Below are 21,929 nucleotides of genomic sequence, written 5' to 3'. Positions count from 1 at the left end.
GGGGAAAAATAGAAAAATCGTACATCCTGTTTATTTACGTGCAGTGTAACGCGCGCGGTACACCTTGAGCTCGTACCGTCACAAAGTACCTACGAGTTTCTCATGGCTCGGAGAAGAATGATTTCCCGTCGCGGTATCCCAACGACCATTTATTCAGACAACGCGAAAACATTTAAAAAGGCCGAAAGTGATTTAAAATCTATGTGGGAAAATTTAAAAAGCGACACGGTTAAACAATTCTTTGGAAAAAAGGAATCCACTGGAAGTTTATCGTGGAACGCGCACCCTGCTGGGGGACACTATGAAAGGCTAATAAAGTCAACAAAGGTTATCCTTAGAAAAACTTTACGAAAGGCGTTTTTGACCTACCAGGAAGTCGAGACAATACTACACGAAACGGAGGCGGTCGTGAACTCGCGACCGATAACATACGTTTTCAACAACGCTAACGAACCCGAACCATTATCGCCAGCGCATTTGATAATTGGAAAACGATTAACATGTTTGCCACCCCAAAATTAAAAACCTCTAAAAAACCCTAGCACCCAAACCGAATTTGCCAAAAGGCTAAGATATAGGTTAGATCTCCAAAAAAGACTCTGGAAACGTTGGAGGCAAGAGTACCTCTTAGAGTTAAGAAGTGCCCACCACGTTAAATTAGCTAAAACCCATAGTCAAGTTAAAGTGGGTGACGTCATGATTGTCCATGAGGACCACGTACCTAAACACATGTGGAAGCTAGAGGTAATAAAAGAAGTAATGGTGGGAAGAGATTCAAAAATAAGATCTTGTTTAGTTAAAAAGGGAAATGGTAGTGAAATTAAGCGACCAATCCAATTATTGTACGCGCTAGAGCTTGATCAAAATGAAAATGTATCAAATGAATAAATTGTTTAAAATTGTAAAATTTATAAGCCAAAAACATCCTAGTAATACTATGTATTACTCGCGGAAGTGTGAAATATTCAAATATTTCTTTGTATTTTTTTATTTTTATTTTTTTTCTTAACTATTAAACTCTGTTTCAAAATCTTGAAAAACACCTGTACAAATAAAACTACTAAACTCTTTTTTTCCTCAATACTGTATCTAATACTATTTTTTGTAAACCTAAATATACCCTTGTGAAGCAAGAGAGTTGGGGTCCAGGGATTTACCAGTGATGCACGTGTGAGATAAACATCTTTGACGTCATGGAAAAAAATGGGTGGTCACTCGTTAAACCCCTGGGCCACGCTCTCTAGCTATAAAAAACCCATTTGTACGGTCACAGGACCGAGATTGTTAAATGCTTTTGAAAAATAAACCAGAATGCTTACACGAGTCAACGGAAAACGATAGTCGCTCTCGAGTATTTCTCAACCTCTCCCAAATGGAGAAAAATACTTAGAAAATTTTAAAATAACTAAACAAAACAAACGTATTTTTCAGTCGTTACGTTTTTTTTAAATAATAAAGTCTCTTCCAAGAACATAAAGAATACCCTAGAAATCCCAACCAAAGATATAAGGATTTCTATAACGGTAGACTACGTGCGTTTTGTCTGACTTAGTCTCCCCTATCATACATTCTCCTTGCTAGAACCAACCAAGATCTGCTTCAGCGTGATGCTCTTTGTTTGAGGGGTTAGATTTCATTCTACCGCGACCCCCCCTCCCAGGATAGTATCCTCACAGCTTTTAGAGAGAGAAAAACAGTTTTCTCAAAGCAAACTACGGGCTTAGCGGCGGCGGACGAGGAGAGGCTCCCTCTCCCACAATCCCATGAGTAGCGCTACTTTCCAAAAACACAATATCTAACCTCTAGCCTCTTGATGGGCTGCTTGAAGTTTTAGAGGGGAGGGGGTAAAAAATTGGACGACCCTCAAACGAGGTAGAAAGCGGGGCTAAAGTAAAATTTTGACACAAGTAGTTTTCTCTTGGTAGAACTGAATTTTTAGCTTCAATGAAAACAGAGCTTAACTCCTTGAAAAGGAAAAAACGAAATGATCTCGTTTCACGTTTCTAGATAACAGCACGCATTAGTTAATTAAACTGCAGAATAAATAAGTCTTTCGGCACCAAGGGGACGTTGAAGTCCATAACAGAATAGATTGTAAGGGTATAGATTAATAGAACGTAAAGGACAATGTATAAGCTCTACCATAAGTGAATCACTCTCATAAAGTGTCCATTATTAGGTCTTTTGTGGAACGGCTTCTGCAGGGTTCAAAAAACCCAGCCCACCGGGTTTTATTGGGTATTTGGGTTTTTTATCTTTAGCAGTTGCGTGCATGGTTGAAATTGTCATTCAAAAGTAACTGCTTAATAAATAAAGTCTTAAACTGTTTCATTAAAAATAATAAATATTATTAAATAGTGCATTTAAAGTTGAAACAACAAATATCTAACAAAAATCAATAAAATGAAGTTATTCTAGCAATCAAATTCATCAAAATTGACGATCTTAGTGATGGGTTTTATTAACTGGGTTTTAATGGTGGATAAAACCCAATAAAACCCGCAGTTTTTTTTAATTCGAATCCTGGTCTTATGCCCCCTTTTTACGTCAGTTCCTAATAAAGATTGGGCGTCCGTGTTTTTCTTTTTTTTAACAGGGACACAGGCAAATTCCATCTTAATTTTACTGATGTTTTTAAGATTCGAAAAATAAAAACCAGGTCAAGAGACAAAAACATTTTTATCATAGTTTATTCAGCTAACATATGCTATTGTATAGACTATTTTGGGGGAGAAAATTACTGAACGAAAACCTCGCCAGAAATCAAGGAAAGCTTTTCACCGCTCCGAGTGACGATGACGTCACGGCGAGGTATTATACTGGACGTATCTGTGTGTGTCTGTCACCGCGTTCGCAGTTGGCAAATCGGAGCAAACGTATATATGCAATATCCGGACCGCGTTCGCAGTTCACAGAAAGCAACATTGGCTTCTCCACCATTATCATCGTTAGGGTTGAAATGTACGCGACGATCGGCTACGGTTACGAGAAGCATCCAGCCTCACAATGGCAGGGCCTCCACCGAAAGCTCACGCAATTGCGGGTTTTCTTATCGTTTAGGCCATAGTGAATCAATCGCCTTATATACCCTAAATTTCCGAAAATATTTAAAGAGGCATACGCTTGAATTCAAACGTCAACAACAGCTATGTTTTGAATTATTTTAGGAAAAACGTTTCTTAAATTACTGACGATTAAAATAATTAATATCAATCATATTTATTTAATTTTTTAAGAAAAGCCTCTTAATGGCGTCTCGACACGGAGAGGTTTATTTTGGTTTCCCAACTTGTTTTTTACTCAACCCTCGTGTTTCATACTTAAAGAACACTAAAGGGAAGGCTTTCACCGCAGTAATATCTCGTATATTTTATACCAGGTTGAGGGTACGGAATCACGCATTATAGGCTGCAGGGTGACAGACAGACTAGTTCACTTTAGTCATAGAAACTTAATGGTAGATCATAAGTTTATGGTTCTACCGTTATTTATTCTAGGAGAGCGATAGCTCTCTAAGATAAGACCTCATACTGCTCTTAATGTATAAGGAGAGTTTTTTGTTTGGATGCAATTTTTTTTGTATTGTATTAACTGTTTTGAAAAACATCCACAGAACTACAATTCGGGTCCTCAATATGTGGTTAAAATTTCATAAAGATCCATCCATTAGTTTATTTTATAAAAAATAAAGTTGCTAAGGGTGGTTTTCATTTGCATAAAATTAATCAGCCCTTTTGACGAAAAACTTGAAATTTCCCATAGAAATAACATGGGATTTTTTTTGAAAACAACGATTTTGTCCAGGCACTTTTAGATTTAAATATACGTTTGTTAGACTTAAAAACGGTTTTAAATGAAAGGTAAAACATTTTACTAGGCGCTAAGCGATTTTCATGGATAAAAATTAAGTCTAAGTATTCATTTTGACAATATTTACGGCATATCTTGATTTGCGATATTATACTAGGCATACACCGATTTACTGAAAAATGACAGCGCGATCAAAACCAGCCTTTATTAGGGTTTAGTTGCCTTATTATAACTCCAGCGTTTCTTCCTAAAGCATTATGGATGAAATGGTCCATTGAAGGTGAATTAATCTTGAAAAGTTGAATGAATCCACGCGCTGTCGAGTGTCGATAAGACGGTTAAAACCTCATTTATTTACTTTTGGTAGAGATAGGTGGATAATAAGGTTTGATTTCACTTTCTTTCGTTTCAAAAACTTAATAATAGTTAAATATAATACACTTTATATGTGTGATTTATCAGGTAATTTGTAAATTAGTTTATTTCGGTAAGCCTTGGTCAAAACAAAACTAGGGAGTTGGGACCCAAGTTTAAAAATCGAGTTTGCTGGTAACTAAGGTAACAGTACCGCTAAATAATAGTAATTTAAGATACTGTCAGCCCCAACCCCGCGGACGGGTATCAAAGAGAAAGACAGACAGCCAGAGAAAAACCAACATCCAGAGCGCGACTCGTATAAAGCGGGACGGGTATCGAAGAGAAGACAGACAGAGAGAGAAAAACCAACAGCCAGAGTGCGACTCGCCCAGAGCGGGGCCTGGGTATAAAAGGACCTGCTCGCCTCTAGAAAGGGGACTTTTCGAAGGGACTCTTAGTGGGAAACATTTAGGCTGAAAAAGCCAAGCCTACTAAGAGACCTAGCCGACTGGGAAGCATTAAGCTGAAAAGCTTGCCCTAGAACGCTAGAACCTCCCCGGAGAAGAGTAGCCTTACTCGGCCCGTATTTCCGAACTACCCGCGCTCACGGTCTCCGTAATTTCCACGCGTTATTTAGTTCACTGTACATTATTATTATTACTGTATTTATTAAACTCAATCGAATAAACCATTATCGTTCTATTACAATATCGCCTTGTCAATTCCTACTCCTGACAACTGGTGGAGGCGCCGGGCAACGATCGTACCGTGCTCTGTACACTCTTATGAGTAGCCACCCCCGTTCTAAATCACCGCGCTCGGAATACTCCTCAGACGATACCGAAATCTATTCGGCGCCTGAATCTCCGGAAAAACTTCAGTTACCGACTCTACCCGAAAAACGTTCCGAGCTTCCACCGCGAACATCCCGTCGGATTCTCCATCTCGCTCCGGAGGTCGCCGCCCTAGAGCACCCGATCCGACGCCGGCCATCGCCTTCTACTAAAGCCGTACCCGCCACCATGGCCTCTGCCGCCGATATCGCAGCCGCTGTTGTCGCGGCACTCAGCGCCCTAACGCTACAAAGGGACGTACCAAAATACGACCCGGAAACACAGGATGTAAACGATTTCATCACCATATTCGAACAGAAGACGACGGGAAAAACTGACGCCGACCGCATGGCCTTGCTTCCGTCTGTCTTCCTGGGAAGATTGGGATCGGTTTTTGCCCTTCCTCGTATTCGCGTACAACACCTCTCTTCACGCTACCACCGGATACTCCCCCTTCTTTTTGCTCCATGGATACGAAGCTGACTTGCGCGTGGATGCTGCGCTACAGCTTCCGTCGTCAACGTTAAAAACCCAATTCGGCTTCGAGAACATTTTGTATGCAGAACGCGCTCGTTCATTAGCAGCCGAACGCCACGCCATAGCTCAGAGTAAAGATAAAGCCCGCTTTGACCTCCGACGCCGGGAAGCAACCTACCAGGAGGGCGACCTCGTCTACCTGAAAACACCTCGCCGGGTACCGGGTTTATCAGAGAAGCTTCTCCACCAATACGCGGGCCCCTTCCAAATTATTCGCCAAACAGCTGAGAATAACTTTGAAATTCGCTCCTCTGCAGGGGGTAGAAGCGATATAGTCTCCGTCGAAAGGTTAAAACCCTTCACCCATCGGAAAGATTTTCTCAAGGCCGAACGACGTGTCCAGTTCCAGGAAAAACCGACCATCTGGCCATATTTTCCCGATGATGCTCCAGAAACTCGTTCTACTGTGAGCGAAAGTCACGCTAATACCTCTATTCAACCCTCCCCTGCAGCTGCAGTCCCCCCGGGGGGCCTTCGACGGTCAACCCGCGCTCGTACTAGCCCCGATAGATATTCCCCTGGAGTTAAGAAACCGTTAAACAACATCATTTCGTTTCTTATCTCTTTAAAGACGAGATCTAACTTCAGTGCTCTACTTCCCGACCCTCGGGACCAATTTTTTTTAGAATGAAACCCTCGGCTAAATTACGTCGTTCCCGTTTTCAACAACATGTTCAACACCTGGAGACTATCGCCCCTCTTAACCCTCGTGTTATTCGACGCATGGAGAAAAGACAACGCCGGGCCGACCGTCGACTCCAGCGCCAAACACCAGCGGATGACCTTACCAAGCCTTACACTCCAGCTCCGTACATCGTAGGCGATGCCCCGGATCCGGACTTCTTCGACGACGCAATTCACCGCCTCTCACCGTCGGACGCCCTCGTCACGCCGCGTACCCCGACTCCCAACAACGTAAGTGATATTTCGGATCCTGATTTCATCACGGACTTCATCGACCGCGACGATGCCACCTTTCTCCCCGACGAAGTCGGTCGCCGAGTCGGCTCTTTTTCTAACAGGGAGCTGTCAGCCCCAACCCCGCGGACGGGTATCAAAGAGAAAGACAGACAGCCAGAGAAAAACCAACAGCCAGAGCGCGACTCGTATAAAGCGGGACGGGTATCGAAGAGAAGACAGACAGAGAGAGAAAAACCAACAGCCAGAGTGCGACTCGCCCAGAGCGGGGCCAGGGTATAAAAGGACCTGCTCGCCTCTAGAAAGGGGACTTTTCGAAGGGACTCTTAGTGGGAAACATTTAGGCTGAAAAAGCCAAGCCTACTAAGAGACCTAGCCGACTGGGAAGCATTAAGCTGAAAAGCTTGCCCTAGAACGCTAGAACCTCCCCGGAGAAGAGTAGCCTTACTCGGCCCGTATTTCCGAACTACCCGCGCTCTCGGTCTCCGTAATTTCCACGCGTTATTTAGTTCACTGTACATTATTATTATTACTGTATTTATTAAACTCAATCGAATAAACCATTATCGTTCTATTACAATATCGCCTTGTCAATTCCTACTCCTGACAACTGGTGGAGGCGCCGGGCAACGATCGTACCGTGCTCTGTACACTCTTATGAGTAGCCACCCCCGTTCTAAATCACCGCGCTCGGAATACTCCTCAGACGATACCGAAATCTATTCGGCGCCTGAATCTCCGGAAAAACTTCAGTTACCGACTCTACCCGAAAAACGTTCCGAGCTTCCACCGCGAACATCCCGTCGGATTCTCCATCTCGCTCCGGAGGTCGCCGCCCTAGAGCACCCGATCCGACGCCGGCCATCGCCTTCTACTAAAGCCGTACCCGCCACCATGGCCTCTGCCGCCGATATCGCAGCCGCTGTTGTCGCGGCACTCAGCGCCCTAACGCTACAAAGGGACGTACCAAAATACGACCCGGAAACACAGGATGTAAACGATTTCATCACCATATTCGAACAGAAGACGACGGGAAAAACTGACGCCGACCGCATTGCCTTGCTTCCGTCTGTCTTCCTGGGAAGATTGGGATCGGTTTTTGCCCTTCCTCGTATTCGCGTACAACACCTCTCTTCACGCTACCACCGGATACTCCCCCTTCCTTTTCTCCATGGATACGAAGCTGACTTGCGCGTGGATGCTGCGCTACAGCTTCCGTCGTCAACGTTAAAAACCCAATTCGGCTTCGAGAACATTTTGTATGCAGAACGCGCTCGTTCATTAGCAGCCGAACGCCACGCCATAGCTCAGAGTAAAGATAAAGCCCGCTTTGACCTCCGACGCCGGGAAGCAACCTACCAGGAGGGCGACCTCGTCTACCTGAAAACACCTCGCCGGGTACCGGGTTTATCAGAGAAGCTTCTCCACCAATACGCGGGCCCCTTCCAAATTATTCGCCAAACAGCTGAGAATAACTTTGAAATTCGCTCCTCTGCAGGGGGTAGAAGCGATATAGTCTCCGTCGAAAGGTTAAAACCCTTCACCCATCGGAAAGATTTTCTCAAGGCCGAACGACGTGTCCAGTTCCAGGAAAAACCGACCATCTGGCCATATTTTCCCGATGATGCTCCAGAAACTCGTTCTACTGTGAGCGAAAGTCACGCTAATACCTCTATTCAACCCTCCCCTGCAGCTGCAGTCCCCCCGGGGGGCCTTCGACGGTCAACCCGCGCTCGTACTAGCCCCGATAGATATTCCCCTGGAGTTAAGAAACCGATAAACAACATCATTTCGTTTCTTATCTCTTTAAAGACGAGATCTAACTTCAGTGCTCTACTTCCCGACCCTCGGGACCAATTTTTTTTAGAATGAAACCCTCGGCTAAATTACGTCGTGCCCGTTTTCAACAACATGTTCAACACCTGGAGACTATCGCCCCTCTTAACCCTCGTGTTATTCGACGCATGGAGAAAAGACAACGCCGGGCCGACCGTCGACTCCAGCGCCAAACACCAGCGGATGACCTTACCAAGCCTTACACTCCAGCTCCGTACATCGTAGGCGATGCCCCGGATCCGGACTTCTTCGACGACGCAATTCACCGCCTCTCACCGTCGGACGCCCTCGTCACGCCGCGTACCCCGACTCCCAACAACGTAAGTGATATTTCGGATCCTGATTTCATCACGGACTTCATCGACCGCGACGATGCCACCTTTCTCCCCGACGAAGTCGGTCGCCGAGTCGGCTCTTTTTCTAACAGGGAGCTGTCAGCCCCAACCCCGCGGACGGGTATCAAAGAGAAAGACAGACAGCCAGAGAAAAACCAACAGCCAGAGCGCGACTCGTATAAAGCGGGACGGGTATCGAAGAGAAGACAGACAGAGAGAGAAAAACCAACAGCCAGAGTGCGACTCGCCCAGAGCGGGGCCAGGGTATAAAAGGACCTGCTCGCCTCTAGAAAGGGGACTTTTCGAAGGGACTCTTAGTGGGAAACATTTAGGCTGAAAAAGCCAAGCCTACTAAGAGACCTAGCCGACTGGGAAGCATTAAGCTGAAAAGCTTGCCCTAGAACGCTAGAACCTCCCCGGAGAAGAGTAGCCTTACTCGGCCCGTATTTCCGAACTACCCGCGCTCTCGGTCTCCGTAATTTCCACGCGTTATTTAGTTCACTGTACATTATTATTATTACTGTATTTATTAAACTCAATCGAATAAACCATTATCGTTCTATTACAATATCGCCTTGTCAATTCCTACTCCTGACAACTGGTGGAGGCGCCGGGCAACGATCGTACCGTGCTCTGTACACTCTTATGAGTAGCCACCCCCGTTCTAAATCACCGCGCTCGGAATACTCCTCAGACGATACCGAAATCTATTCGGCGCCTGAATCTCCGGAAAAACTTCAGTTACCGACTCTACCCGAAAAACGTTCCGAGCTTCCACCGCGAACATCCCGTCGGATTCTCCATCTCGCTCCGGAGGTCGCCGCCCTAGAGCACCCGATCCGACGCCGGCCATCGCCTTCTACTAAAGCCGTACCCGCCACCATGGCCTCTGCCGCCGATATCGCAGCCGCTGTTGTCGCGGCACTCAGCGCCCTAACGCTACAAAGGGACGTACCAAAATACGACCCGGAAACACAGGATGTAAACGATTTCATCACCATATTCGAACAGAAGACGACGGGAAAAACTGACGCCGACCGCATTGCCTTGCTTCCGTCTGTCTTCCTGGGAAGATTGGGATCGGTTTTTGCCCTTCCTCGTATTCGCGTACAACACCTCTCTTCACGCTACCACCGGATACTCCCCCTTCCTTTTCTCCATGGATACGAAGCTGACTTGCGCGTGGATGCTGCGCTACAGCTTCCGTCGTCAACGTTAAAAACCCAATTCGGCTTCGAGAACATTTTGTATGCAGAACGCGCTCGTTCATTAGCAGCCGAACGCCACGCCATAGCTCAGAGTAAAGATAAAGCCCGCTTTGACCTCCGACGCCGGGAAGCAACCTACCAGGAGGGCGACCTCGTCTACCTGAAAACACCTCGCCGGGTACCGGGTTTATCAGAGAAGCTTCTCCACCAATACGCGGGCCCCTTCCAAATTATTCGCCAAACAGCTGAGAATAACTTTGAAATTCGCTCCTCTGCAGGGGGTAGAAGCGATATAGTCTCCGTCGAAAGGTTAAAACCCTTCACCCATCGGAAAGATTTTCTCAAGGCCGAACGACGTGTCCAGTTCCAGGAAAAACCGACCATCTGGCCATATTTTCCCGATAATGCTCCAGAAACTCGTTCTACTGTGAGCGAAAGTCACGCTAATACCTCTATTCAACCCTCCCCTGCAGCTGCAGTCCCCCCGGGGGGCCTTCGACGGTCAACCCGCGCTCGTACTAGCCCCGATAGATATTCCCCTGGAGTTAAGAAACCGATAAACAACATCATTTCGTTTCTTATCTCTTTAAAGACGAGATCTAACTTCAGTGCTCTACTTCCCGACCCTCGGGACCAATTTTTTTTAGAATGAAACCCTCGGCTAAATTACGTCGTGCCCGTTTTCAACAACATGTTCAACACCTGGAGACTATCGCCCCTCTTAACCCTCGTGTTATTCGACGCATGGAGAAAAGACAACGCCGGGCCGACCGTCGACTCCAGCGCCAAACACCAGCGGATGACCTTACCAAGCCTTACACTCCAGCTCCGTACATCGTAGGCGATGCCCCGGATCCGGACTTCTTCGACGACGCAATTCACCGCCTCTCACCGTCGGACGCCCTCGTCACGCCGCGTACCCCGACTCCCAACAACGTAAGTGATATTTCGGATCCTGATTTCATCACGGACTTCATCGACCGCGACGATGCCACCTTTCTCCCCGACGAAGTCGGTCGCCGAGTCGGCTCTTTTTCTAACAGGGAGCTGTCAGCCCCAACCCCGCGGACGGGTATCAAAGAGAAAGACAGACAGCCAGAGAAAAACCAACAGCCAGAGCGCGACTCGTATAAAGCGGGACGGGTATCGAAGAGAAGACAGACAGAGAGAGAAAAACCAACAGCCAGAGTGCGACTCGCCCAGAGCGGGGCCAGGGTATAAAAGGACCTGCTCGCCTCTAGAAAGGGGACTTTTCGAAGGGACTCTTAGTGGGAAACATTTAGGCTGAAAAAGCCAAGCCTACTAAGAGACCTAGCCGACTGGGAAGCATTAAGCTGAAAAGCTTGCCCTAGAACGCTAGAACCTCGGTTCACGGGTAGTTGAGCGGTTTTCAAAAGAGCGTTTTGGAATAAAGCGGTTCCTAAAACAGCGGTTTGCAAAACCGCGTGGAAGGAAAACCGCGGTTGCTGTTTCCGCGTTTCTCAATACAGCGCTATTTCCCAAAACAGCGGTTGCTGTTTCCGCCCAAACTGTGATTCATAGGAAGGGAAATATCTATTATATTAAGTATGTAGGACAAAGAACAATATTATGCAAAAAGGAGTAATGTTATATCGGAAGTAAATATAAAATATAATTTTTTGGAAAAGGCATATTATTTTGGGAAGTTAATGCAGATAAACAACAATATTTTGGAAAAGGCGTACTTTCGTACGCTCAAGATATAAACGCTGTAATCAAAATGCGCTAAAACGAGAAATGGCTATAATGGCAAACGCGTTTATGAAAATGCCGTTTTGGACAATGCTGTTTTGATAACACGCCCAATCGATAACATACCAGAACCTCCCCGGAGAAGAGTAGCCTTACTCGGCCCGTATTTCCGAACTACCCGCGCTCTCGGTCTCCGTAATTTCCACGCGTTATTTAGTTCACTGTACATTATTATTATTACTGTATTTATTAAACTCAATCGAATAAACCATTATCGTTCTATTACAATATCGCCTTGTCAATTCCTACTCCTGACAACTGGTGGAGGCGCCGGGCAACGATCGTACCGTGCTCTGTACACTCTTATGAGTAGCCACCCCCGTTCTAAATCACCGCGCTCGGAATACTCCTCAGACGATACCGAAATCTATTCGGCGCCTGAATCTCCGGAAAAACTTCAGTTACCGACTCTACCCGAAAAACGTTCCGAGCTTCCACCGCGAACATCCCGTCGGATTCTCCATCTCGCTCCGGAGGTCGCCGCCCTAGAGCACCCGATCCGACGCCGGCCATCGCCTTCTACTAAAGCCGTACCCGCCACCATGGCCTCTGCCGCCGATATCGCAGCCGCTGTTGTCGCGGCACTCAGCGCCCTAACGCTACAAAGGGACGTACCAAAATACGACCCGGAAACACAGGATGTAAACGATTTCATCACCATATTCGAACAGAAGACGACGGGAAAAACTGACGCCGACCGCATTGCCTTGCTTCCGTCTGTCTTCCTGGGAAGATTGGGATCGGTTTTTGCCCTTCCTCGTATTCGCGTACAACACCTCTCTTCACGCTACCACCGGATACTCCCCCTTCCTTTTCTCCATGGATACGAAGCTGACTTGCGCGTGGATGCTGCGCTACAGCTTCCGTCGTCAACGTTAAAAACCCAATTCGGCTTCGAGAACATTTTGTATGCAGAACGCGCTCGTTCATTAGCAGCCGAACGCCACGCCATAGCTCAGAGTAAAGATAAAGCCCGCTTTGACCTCCGACGCCGGGAAGCAACCTACCAGGAGGGCGACCTCGTCTACCTGAAAACACCTCGCCGGGTACCGGGTTTATCAGAGAAGCTTCTCCACCAATACGCGGGCCCCTTCCAAATTATTCGCCAAACAGCTGAGAATAACTTTGAAATTCGCTCCTCTGCAGGGGGTAGAAGCGATATAGTCTCCGTCGAAAGGTTAAAACCCTTCACCCATCGGAAAGATTTTCTCAAGGCCGAACGACGTGTCCAGTTCCAGGAAAAACCGACCATCTGGCCATATTTTCCCGATGATGCTCCAGAAACTCGTTCTACTGTGAGCGAAAGTCACGCTAATACCTCTATTCAACCCTCCCCTGCAGCTGCAGTCCCCCCGGGGGGCCTTCGACGGTCAACCCGCGCTCGTACTAGCCCCGATAGATATTCCCCTGGAGTTAAGAAACCGATAAACAACATCATTTCGTTTCTTATCTCTTTAAAGACGAGATCTAACTTCAGTGCTCTACTTCCCGACCCTCGGGACCAATTTTTTTTAGAATGAAACCCTCGGCTAAATTACGTCGTGCCCGTTTTCAACAACATGTTCAACACCTGGAGACTATCGCCCCTCTTAACCCTCGTGTTATTCGACGCATGGAGAAAAGACAACGCCGGGCCGACCGTCGACTCCAGCGCCAAACACCAGCGGATGACCTTACCAAGCCTTACACTCCAGCTCCGTACATCGTAGGCGATGCCCCGGATCCGGACTTCTTCGACGACGCAATTCACCGCCTCTCACCGTCGGACGCCCTCGTCACGCCGCGTACCCCGACTCCCAACAACGTAAGTGATATTTCGGATCCTGATTTCATCACGGACTTCATCGACCGCGACGATGCCACCTTTCTCCCCGACGAAGTCGGTCGCCGAGTCGGCTCTTTTTCTAACAGGGAGCTGTCAGCCCCAACCCCGCGGACGGGTATCAAAGAGAAAGACAGACAGCCAGAGAAAAACCAACAGCCAGAGCGCGACTCGTATAAAGCGGGACGGGTATCGAAGAGAAGACAGACAGAGAGAGAAAAACCAACAGCCAGAGTGCGACTCGCCCAGAGCGGGGCCAGGGTATAAAAGGACCTGCTCGCCTCTAGAAAGGGGACTTTTCGAAGGGACTCTTAGTGGGAAACATTTAGGCTGAAAAAGCCAAGCCTACTAAGAGACCTAGCCGACTGGGAAGCATTAAGCTGAAAAGCTTGCCCTAGAACGCTAGAACCTCCCCGGAGAAGAGTAGCCTTACTCGGCCCGTATTTCCGAACTACCCGCGCTCTCGGTCTCCGTAATTTCCACGCGTTATTTAGTTCACTGTACATTATTATTATTACTGTATTTATTAAACTCAATCGAATAAACCATTATCGTTCTATTACAATATCGCCTTGTCAATTCCTACTCCTGACAACTGGTGGAGGCGCCGGGCAACGATCGTACCGTGCTCTGTACACTCTTATGAGTAGCCACCCCCGTTCTAAATCACCGCGCTCGGAATACTCCTCAGACGATACCGAAATCTATTCGGCGCCTGAATCTCCGGAAAAACTTCAGTTACCGACTCTACCCGAAAAACGTTCCGAGCTTCCACCGCGAACATCCCGTCGGATTCTCCATCTCGCTCCGGAGGTCGCCGCCCTAGAGCACCCGATCCGACGCCGGCCATCGCCTTCTACTAAAGCCGTACCCGCCACCATGGCCTCTGCCGCCGATATCGCAGCCGCTGTTGTCGCGGCACTCAGCGCCCTAACGCTACAAAGGGACGTACCAAAATACGACCCGGAAACACAGGATGTAAACGATTTCATCACCATATTCGAACAGAAGACGACGGGAAAAACTGACGCCGACCGCATTGCCTTGCTTCCGTCTGTCTTCCTGGGAAGATTGGGATCGGTTTTTGCCCTTCCTCGTATTCGCGTACAACACCTCTCTTCACGCTACCACCGGATACTCCCCCTTCCTTTTCTCCATGGATACGAAGCTGACTTGCGCGTGGATGCTGCGCTACAGCTTCCGTCGTCAACGTTAAAAACCCAATTCGGCTTCGAGAACATTTTGTATGCAGAACGCGCTCGTTCATTAGCAGCCGAACGCCACGCCATAGCTCAGAGTAAAGATAAAGCCCGCTTTGACCTCCGACGCCGGGAAGCAACCTACCAGGAGGGCGACCTCGTCTACCTGAAAACACCTCGCCGGGTACCGGGTTTATCAGAGAAGCTTCTCCACCAATACGCGGGCCCCTTCCAAATTATTCGCCAAACAGCTGAGAATAACTTTGAAATTCGCTCCTCTGCAGGGGGTAGAAGCGATATAGTCTCCGTCGAAAGGTTAAAACCCTTCACCCATCGGAAATATTTTCTCAAGGCCGAACGACGTGTCCAGTTCCAGGAAAAACCGACCATCTGGCCATATTTTCCCGATGATGCTCCAGAAACTCGTTCTACTGTGAGCGAAAGTCACGCTAATACCTCTATTCAACCCTCCCCTGCAGCTGCAGTCCCCCCGGGGGGCCTTCGACGGTCAACCCGCGCTCGTACTAGCCCCGATAGATATTCCCCTGGAGTTAAGAAACCGATAAACAACATCATTTCGTTTCTTATCTCTTTAAAGACGAGATCTAACTTCAGTGCTCTACTTCCCGACCCTCGGGACCAATTTTTTTTAGAATGAAACCCTCGGCTAAATTACGTCGTGCCCGTTTTCAACAACATGTTCAACACCTGGAGACTATCGCCCCTCTTAACCCTCGTGTTATTCGACGCATGGAGAAAAGACAACGCCGGGCCGACCGTCGACTCCAGCGCCAAACACCAGCGGATGACCTTACCAAGCCTTACACTCCAGCTCCGTACATCGTAGGCGATGCCCCGGATCCGGACTTCTTCGACGACGCAATTCACCGCCTCTCACCGTCGGACGCCCTCGTCACGCCGCGTACCCCGACTCCCAACAACGTAAGTGATATTTCGGATCCTGATTTCATCACGGACTTCATCGACCGCGACGATGCCACCTTTCTCCCCGACGAAGTCGGTCGCCGAGTCGGCTCTTTTTCTAACAGGGAGCTGTCAGCCCCAACCCCGCGGACGGGTATCAAAGAGAAAGACAGACAGCCAGAGAAAAACCAACAGCCAGAGCGCGACTCGTATAAAGCGGGACGGGTATCGAAGAGAAGACAGACAGAGAGAGAAAAACCAACAGCCAGAGTGCGACTCGCCCAGAGCGGGGCCAGGGTATAAAAGGACCTGCTCGCCTCTAGAAAGGGGACTTTTCGAAGGGACTCTTAGTGGGAAACATTTAGGCTGAAAAAGCCAAGCCTACTAAGAGACCTAGCCGACTGGGAAGCATTAAGCTGAAAAGCTTGCCCTAGAACGCTAGAACCTCCCCGGAGAAGAGTAGCCTTACTCGGCCCGTATTTCCGAACTACCCGCGCTCTCGGTCTCCGTAATTTCCACGCGTTATTTAGTTCACTGTACATTATTATTATTACTGTATTTATTAAACTCAATCGAATAAACCATTATCGTTCTATTACAATATCGCCTTGTCAATTCCTACTCCTGACAACTGGTGGAGGCGCCGGGCAACGATCGTACCGTGCTCTGTACACTCTTATGAGTAGCCACCCCCGTTCTAAATCACCGCGCTCGGAATACTCCTCAGACGATACCGAAATCTATTCGGCGCCTGAATCTCCGGAAAAACTTCAGTTACCGACTCTACCCGAAAAACGTTCCGAGCTTCCACCGCGAACATCCCGTCGGATTCTCCATCTCGCTCCGGAGGTCGCCGCCCTAGAGCACCCGATCCGACGCCGGCCATCGCCTTCTACTAAAGCCGTACCCGCCACCATGGCCTCTGCCGCCGATATCGCAGCCGCTGTTGTCGCGGCACTCAGCGCCCTAACGCTACAAAGGGACGTACCAAAATACGACCCGGAAACACAGGATGTAAACGATTTCATCACCATATTCGAACAGAAGACGACGGGAAAAACTGACGCCGACCGCATTGCCTTGCTTCCGTCTGTCTTCCTGGGAAGATTGGGATCGGTTTTTGCCCTTCCTCGTATTCGCGTACAACACCTCTCTTCACGCTACCACCGGATACTCCCCCTTCCTTTTCTCCATGGATACGAAGCTGACTTGCGCGTGGATGCTGCGCTACAGCTTCCGTCGTCAACGTTAAAAACCCAATTCGGCTTCGAGAACATTTTGTATGCAGAACGCGCTCGTTCATTAGCAGCCGAACGCCACGCCATAGCTCAGAGTAAAGATAAAGCCCGCTTTGACCTCCGACGCCGGGAAGCAACCTACCAGGAGGGCGACCTCGTCTACCTGAAAACACCTCGCCGGGTACCGGGTTTATCAGAGAAGCTTCTCCACCAATACGCGGGCCCCTTCCAAATTATTCGCCAAACAGCTGAGAATAACTTTGAAATTCGCTCCTCTGCAGGGGGTAGAAGCGATATAGTCTCCGTCGAAAGGTTAAAACCCTTCACCCATCGGAAATATTTTCTCAAGGCCGAACGACGTGTCCAGTTCCAGGAAAAACCGACCATCTGGCCATATTTTCCCGATGATGCTCCAGAAACTCGTTCTACTGTGAGCGAAAGTCACGCTAATACCTCTATTCAACCCTCCCCTGCAGCTGCAGTCCCCCCGGGGGGCCTTCGACGGTCAACCCGCGCTCGTACTAGCCCCGATAGATATTCCCCTGGAGTTAAGAAACCGATAAACAACATCATTTCGTTTCTTATCTCTTTAAAGACGAGATCTAACTTCAGTGCTCTACTTCCCGACCCTCGGGACCAATTTTTTTTAGAATGAAACCCTCGGCTAAATTACGTCGTGCCCGTTTTCAACAACATGTTCAACACCTGGAGACTATCGCCCCTCTTAACCCTCGTGTTATTCGACGCATGGAGAAAAGACAACGCCGGGCCGACCGTCGACTCCAGCGCCAAACACCAGCGGATGACCTTACCAAGCCTTACACTCCAGCTCCGTACATCGTAGGCGATGCCCCGGATCCGGACTTCTTCGACGACGCAATTCACCGCCTCTCACCGTCGGACGCCCTCGTCACGCCGCGTACCCCGACTCCCAACAACGTAAGTGATATTTCGGATCCTGATTTCATCACGGACTTCATCGACCGCGACGATGCCACCTTTCTCCCCGACGAAGTCGGTCGCCGAGTCGGCTCTTTTTCTAACAGGGAGCTGTCAGCCCCAACCCCGCGGACGGGTATCAAAGAGAAAGACAGACAGCCAGAGAAAAACCAACAGCCAGAGCGCGACTCGTATAAAGCGGGACGGGTATCGAAGAGAAGACAGACAGAGAGAGAAAAACCAACAGCCAGAGTGCGACTCGCCCAGAGCGGGGCCAGGGTATAAAAGGACCTGCTCGCCTCTAGAAAGGGGACTTTTCGAAGGGACTCTTAGTGGGAAACATTTAGGCTGAAAAAGCCAAGCCTACTAAGAGACCTAGCCGACTGGGAAGCATTAAGCTGAAAAGCTTGCCCTAGAACGCTAGAACCTCCCCGGAGAAGAGTAGCCTTACTCGGCCCGTATTTCCGAACTACCCGCGCTCTCGGTCTCCGTAATTTCCACGCGTTATTTAGTTCACTGTACATTATTATTATTACTGTATTTATTAAACTCAATCGAATAAACCATTATCGTTCTATTACAATATCGCCTTGTCAATTCCTACTCCTGACAACTGGTGGAGGCGCCGGGCAACGATCGTACCGTGCTCTGTACACTCTTATGAGTAGCCACCCCCGTTCTAAATCACCGCGCTCGGAATACTCCTCAGACGATACCGAAATCTATTCGGCGCCTGAATCTCCGGAAAAACTTCAGTTACCGACTCTACCCGAAAAACGTTCCGAGCTTCCACCGCGAACATCCCGTCGGATTCTCCATCTCGCTCCGGAGGTCGCCGCCCTAGAGCACCCGATCCGACGCCGGCCATCGCCTTCTACTAAAGCCGTACCCGCCACCATGGCCTCTGCCGCCGATATCGCAGCCGCTGTTGTCGCGGCACTCAGCGCCCTAACGCTACAAAGGGACGTACCAAAATACGACCCGGAAACACAGGATGTAAACGATTTCATCACCATATTCGAACAGAAGACGACGGGAAAAACTGACGCCGACCGCATTGCCTTGCTTCCGTCTGTCTTCCTGGGAAGATTGGGATCGGTTTTTGCCCTTCCTCGTATTCGCGTACAACACCTCTCTTCACGCTACCACCGGATACTCCCCCTTCCTTTTCTCCATGGATACGAAGCTGACTTGCGCGTGGATGCTGCGCTACAGCTTCCGTCGTCAACGTTAAAAACCCAATTCGGCTTCGAGAACATTTTGTATGCAGAACGCGCTCGTTCATTAGCAGCCGAACGCCACGCCATAGCTCAGAGTAAAGATAAAGCCCGCTTTGACCTCCGACGCCGGGAAGCAACCTACCAGGAGGGCGACCTCGTCTACCTGAAAACACCTCGCCGGGTACCGGGTTTATCAGAGAAGCTTCTCCACCAATACGCGGGCCCCTTCCAAATTATTCGCCAAACAGCTGAGAATAACTTTGAAATTCGCTCCTCTGCAGGGGGTAGAAGCGATATAGTCTCCGTCGAAAGGTTAAAACCCTTCACCCATCGGAAAGATTTTCTCAAGGCCGAACGACGTGTCCAGTTCCAGGAAAAACCGACCATCTGGCCATATTTTCCCGATGATGCTCCAGAAACTCGTTCTACTGTGAGCGAAAGTCACGCTAATACCTCTATTCAACCCTCCCCTGCAGCTGCAGTCCCCCCGGGGGGCCTTCGACGGTCAACCCGCGCTCGTACTAGCCCCGATAGATATTCCCCTGGAGTTAAGAAACCGATAAACAACATCATTTCGTTTCTTATCTCTTTAAAGACGAGATCTAACTTCAGTGCTCTACTTCCCGACCCTCGGGACCAATTTTTTTTAGAATGAAACCCTCGGCTAAATTACGTCGTGCCCGTTTTCAACAACATGTTCAACACCTGGAGACTATCGCCCCTCTTAACCCTCGTGTTATTCGACGCATGGAGAAAAGACAACGCCGGGCCGACCGTCGACTCCAGCGCCAAACACCAGCGGATGACCTTACCAAGCCTTACACTCCAGCTCCGTACATCGTAGGCGATGCCCCGGATCCGGACTTCTTCGACGACGCAATTCACCGCCTCTCACCGTCGGACGCCCTCGTCACGCCGCGTACCCCGACTCCCAACAACGTAAGTGATATTTCGGATCCTGATTTCATCACGGACTTCATCGACCGCGACGATGCCACCTTTCTCCCCGACGAAGTCGGTCGCCGAGTCGGCTCTTTTTCTAACAGGGAGCTGTCAGCCCCAACCCCGCGGACGGGTATCAAAGAGAAAGACAGACAGCCAGAGAAAAACCAACAGCCAGAGCGCGACTCGTATAAAGCGGGACGGGTATCGAAGAGAAGACAGACAGAGAGAGAAAAACCAACAGCCAGAGTGCGACTCGCCCAGAGCGGGGCCAGGGTATAAAAGGACCTGCTCGCCTCTAGAAAGGGGACTTTTCGAAGGGACTCTTAGTGGGAAACATTTAGGCTGAAAAAGCCAAGCCTACTAAGAGACCTAGCCGACTGGGAAGCATTAAGCTGAAAAGCTTGCCCTAGAACGCTAGAACCTCCCCGGAGAAGAGTAGCCTTACTCGGCCCGTATTTCCGAACTACCCGCGCTCTCGGTCTCCGTAATTTCCACGCGTTATTTAGTTCACTGTACATTATTATTATTACTGTATTTATTAAACTCAATCGAATAAACCATTATCGTTCTATTACAATATCGCCTTGTCAATTCCTACTCCTGACAACTGGTGGAGGCGCCGGGCAACGATCGTACCGTGCTCTGTACACTCTTATGAGTAGCCACCCCCGTTCTAAATCACCGCGCTCGGAATACTCCTCAGACGATACCGAAATCTATTCGGCGCCTGAATCTCCGGAAAAACTTCAGTTACCGACTCTACCCGAAAAACGTTCCGAGCTTCCACCGCGAACATCCCGTCGGATTCTCCATCTCGCTCCGGAGGTCGCCGCCCTAGAGCACCCGATCCGACGCCGGCCATCGCCTTCTACTAAAGCCGTACCCGCCACCATGGCCTCTGCCGCCGATATCGCAGCCGCTGTTGTCGCGGCACTCAGCGCCCTAACGCTACAAAGGGACGTACCAAAATACGACCCGGAAACACAGGATGTAAACGATTTCATCACCATATTCGAACAGAAGACGACGGGAAAAACTGACGCCGACCGCATTGCCTTGCTTCCGTCTGTCTTCCTGGGAAGATTGGGATCGGTTTTTGCCCTTCCTCGTATTCGCGTACAACACCTCTCTTCACGCTACCACCGGATACTCCCCCTTCCTTTTCTCCATGGATACGAAGCTGACTTGCGCGTGGATGCTGCGCTACAGCTTCCGTCGTCAACGTTAAAAACCCAATTCGGCTTCGAGAACATTTTGTATGCAGAACGCGCTCGTTCATTAGCAGCCGAACGCCACGCCATAGCTCAGAGTAAAGATAAAGCCCGCTTTGACCTCCGACGCCGGGAAGCAACCTACCAGGAGGGCGACCTCGTCTACCTGAAAACACCTCGCCGGGTACCGGGTTTATCAGAGAAGCTTCTCCACCAATACGCGGGCCCCTTCCAAATTATTCGCCAAACAGCTGAGAATAACTTTGAAATTCGCTCCTCTGCAGGGGGTAGAAGCGATATAGTCTCCGTCGAAAGGTTAAAACCCTTCACCCATCGGAAAGATTTTCTCAAGGCCGAACGACGTGTCCAGTTCCAGGAAAAACCGACCATCTGGCCATATTTTCCCGATGATGCTCCAGAAACTCGTTCTACTGTGAGCGAAAGTCACGCTAATACCTCTATTCAACCCTCCCCTGCAGCTGCAGTCCCCCCGGGGGGCCTTCGACGGTCAACCCGCGCTCGTACTAGCCCCGATAGATATTCCCCTGGAGTTAAGAAACCGATAAACAACATCATTTCGTTTCTTATCTCTTTAAAGACGAGATCTAACTTCAGTGCTCTACTTCCCGACCCTCGGGACCAATTTTTTTTAGAATGAAACCCTCGGCTAAATTACGTCGTGCCCGTTTTCAACAACATGTTCAACACCTGGAGACTATCGCCCCTCTTAACCCTCGTGTTATTCGACGCATGGAGAAAAGACAACGCCGGGCCGACCGTCGACTCCAGCGCCAAACACCAGCGGATGACCTTACCAAGCCTTA

Source organism: Phalangium opilio, unplaced genomic scaffold (assembly GCF_054372755.1).
Source record: "Phalangium opilio isolate 3A_F unplaced genomic scaffold, DU_Popi_V2 ptg000056l_1, whole genome shotgun sequence".
NCBI classification, from domain to species: domain Eukaryota; kingdom Metazoa; phylum Arthropoda; class Arachnida; order Opiliones; family Phalangiidae; genus Phalangium; species Phalangium opilio.
Note: the sequence above shows the minus strand (reverse complement) of the source record.